A 3,748-nucleotide genomic window follows, 5' to 3' on the forward strand; every position below is an offset into this window, starting at 1 on the left:
TCCCAGATGCTGAGCATGGTGACCTTCAGATATGAATTGACAGAGGTCATAAATAGCTGGAAAGACACAGAAATCTAATTTTCCACCTGAACTCTCTTAAAAGATAATGAGTATTTTAATATTTATGAGTCCAGACTTTTGATGTTTCTATCCCATTCCTGTAATTAGGGGTGGGCAGAAAACAATTTGGTAAATTTTGCCAAAATTATTGGTGTCTTTTTGCCAGAAATACTGTTTGTAGGACCTGATTCTATACATATGCATTCTCCTCAAGAATGCCAATAAATAAAATAGTATGTATTGCTTTGTTCATTACTTCTCAAAGACAACTTATATTTTGCCAGTGAGATTTTTTCTTTACGAAAACCTTGTTCTTATCGCTAGCACAAAGAACAAGACAAATCAAATACTTTGTGAATCCTTTGTTAATAGTGGACACAAAAGGGCACGTGCAAGCCTGGAAATGAAATTGAGTGATGAACTGCATTAGAACCATGAAGTGGTTATCATGTGGTGATGATGACAAGGAAAGCTGGTTCGGACGTTGTACATTTGTAACTACAACATTAAATAACCAGAGGCAGGCGGTTCAAGTGCTTGAGCTTGTAGCCTGAACTCATAGGAATGGCTTATCTCAAAAAAAAAAAAAAAAAAAAAAAGACACAGAAAAGAATATAGAAGAGATACATGATTCCTGATAAACAGACTATATGGTATTGGCTTTGCAAAAACAAATGCTATTGGAGGATTCTTCAGTAAAAATCCAGAACCAGGTGAGAAACTTTATAAACAATCTAAAGTTCACAACCAAAAATGATGAATAATTAACACATACAATTAAAATTTTTACAGTTCTATTTGAACCAGAGACAGAATACAGACATAAGAGCACAGAATTTTATGTCATGTTTTTGGGACTAGAAAACTTTTGTTCTTTTGTAATGTATTAACTTTGTTATCAAAAAAAATAATAAGATAATGAATAGGGTGTTGAATTTGCCTTTGAAGTTTCACATGGGATTTAAAGAAAAAGTAACTAAAAATGTTTATACTTAGTGATATGAATCTTCAATTAAAACCATATATCACTATGAATAAACCCCAAACATCCATAACCTCTCACATCATAAACAAATGGCTAAAAAGTGAACCAATGAAGACAACTCTGAAGATGTCTAAAAGGTTGCTTGCAAGAGAACAAAGATTCCTGTTATTGGTTTTCGCATTAGAAACAATGAATCTGACACAAAACCTCATTGCTAAGTTCCCTCATTAAATCCTACTCCGGGCTTCCTCTTTCCAGCCCGCACCGAGCAACGGGCATCTCTCTGGACAAATGGCACAAGAACCGCAAGTCCTGGGGAAGGAGAAAGCCCTACCACCAGAAGCAGAAGATGAGCTGGGATGGCCTGCTGCCAACACGAAGATTGGCCCTGGTCGCGTACACACAGTCTGAGTTCAAGATGGGAATATGTTGTACTGTGCTCCGAGATCGGATGAGGGGAAGTTTTCCTGGGGCTCTGACTGTTGTACTCACAAAACAAGGATCATTGATGTTGTCTACCATGCATCTAATTACGATTTTGTCTGCACCAAAAACCTGGTGCGAAACTGCATTGTGCTTATTGACAGCACACCGTACCGACAGTGGCGTGAGCCCCGCCACGCACTGCCCCTGGGCCGCAAGAAGGGGGCCACCCTGACTCCTGAGGAGGAAGAGATTTTAAACAACAACAAGAAAATTCAGAAGAAATATGATGAGAGAAAAAAGAATGCCAAAATCAGCAGTCTCCTGGAGGAGCAGTTCCAGCAGGGGCTTGCCTGCATTGCCTCAAGACCTGGCCAGTAGGGCAGAGCAGATGGCTCAGTGCTGGAGGGCAAGGAGTGGAGTTCTATCTGAGAAAGGTCCAGGCCCAGAAAGGTAAACAAACCATTATTCATAGCACAAGTAATAAAGATGTTATTGTTCTATAAAAAAAAAAATACTACTCTGATTGGTGGTACACAGTAACAAAGTGGGTTCCCAGAAGTTGCTGTAGCCAATTTTTGCAAAGTCTGAATAAATATAATTTCTTTCTACATACTACACTGATAATGTAAGTTTGGGGCCAGGCTGGGAAGCTCTGCCCTGGACACCACACAATTAGAGCAGATACTGACCTTGGCCCTTCAACATATTCCGTTTTAGGATTACTGCTATTTTTTTTCTTATTTCTTTCCTTAAAACTATAAATATATATGTATATCTATAAAATTTATCTCTCTATATATATAATATCATATATATTTATATATTTTTATTTTTATATATAAAATTTATATTTATATGAATATAAATAGATATGCAAATTATATACAACATATGTACAAATTACAGATAAGACTTTATATTTATAGATGTGTATTTTTAGATTTATTCATTTTGTCTTATGTTTCTTTTGCCTTCATATATTTTGTTTGCATCCATGTGTGTCATGTGTGCTTGATAACCATGAGGTCGGAAGAGGGCCCAAGATCCAGGAGAACTGGAGTTACAGATGTTTGTGAACCATGTGAATGCTGGGAATTAAATATCAGTCTTTTCCAAGAACAAAGCCTTTTCTATCCAGCCCTGGTGTTATTCAGCTTTGAAATGCTTAGAGACCAACATGCTCAGTTTTTTCAGAAGGTTCTTCCAATTAAGTTTTTGGCTTTGGGGGAAAAAAAAATGGAAAAGTCCCAGGAGCCAGGAAACTGTTCAGCTTCACAGTTCTCCCTGCCACCACACAGATGCTATAATTAGGACCAGAAAGTTTCTGGCTTGGCAAACAACAGGGCACCAGAGAGAGGGTATAACTGGTGTCCAGGATGGAGATGTGCAGAAGGAGACCTTTTCCCCTGGAGAAGCCAAACTCCTGATGGTGACATCCTGTCAGCAGTGACAGTTGCTGTGGGCACAGGGCTTGGGGATGATAAAGAGTGTCTGCTGTGCTGTGAGGACGCCCACCCTGAACCCTGCACAGACTCCGCAGGTGAGTGTTCCTTCATGAGTGTTCCTCTGTCAAGACAGAGATGCTGTGGTGTAGGAATGGGTAGGAAAGCTTATTGAAAAGAAGGCTGTGGGTTACACTATCACTATGTAAGAGGAAGGTGACAGGATGCAGGGAGAAAACAGTCTCTCATTTCCCACCTGCCATCCAGAATTGTTTTCATGTCCATGAGGGAGCTGTGTGCTGCTGTGTGTGGTGCACTGGGCCAGAGATGCTCATTACAACCCAGGCAGGTACAGGAGACATGGGCTGAAATTTCAGCTTGAGTGTGGGGAAGCTTTTCTTCTGTGCAGTTTCTCCAGTTTGTGTGCTTGTCCTCACGGGAGTGAAAGGTTCTACTCAACAGTATCTTATATCTGGTGCCTTTAGCCTTCTCAGAATGGGGAGCTTTGCCCTTCTTTGTTATAGTTTTATTTTTCCTAAAGTTTTTTTTTCCCAGACTCAAAACATATCACAGGGTGCAATTACAAAGAATTGTGGAGGAAGGTGACATGACACAAAATCATAGGAACGGTTGCTGTCAGGGCATGTTTAACACTCAGCAGGCACCATGCTAAGCACTACGTGCCTGTGCTCACAATAAACCTGAATGGTACAAAGCACCATGCCTACATTAGTGAGTCTTAAAAGGAACCAAGTAAATGTTCAAAGCTAGACATGTAGGAGCAAGGGAAGAAAGGGTTTGACAGACTGGATAGCTGGTTGCAATAAGCCTGAGC

The 3,748-nt window shown here is 39.9% G+C and overlaps 1 pseudogene; it reads left to right on the plus strand.

Annotated features, from left to right (window-relative positions):
- The first annotated feature begins 494 nt into the window (after positions 1–494).
- LOC110539554 (small ribosomal subunit protein eS8-like) lies at positions 495–1,974 on the plus strand (annotated as a pseudogene).
- The last annotated feature ends 1,774 nt before the right edge of the window (positions 1,975–3,748 follow it).

Source organism: Meriones unguiculatus, chromosome 19 (genome assembly GCF_030254825.1).
Source record: "Meriones unguiculatus strain TT.TT164.6M chromosome 19, Bangor_MerUng_6.1, whole genome shotgun sequence".
NCBI lineage: Eukaryota > Metazoa > Chordata > Mammalia > Rodentia > Muridae > Meriones > Meriones unguiculatus.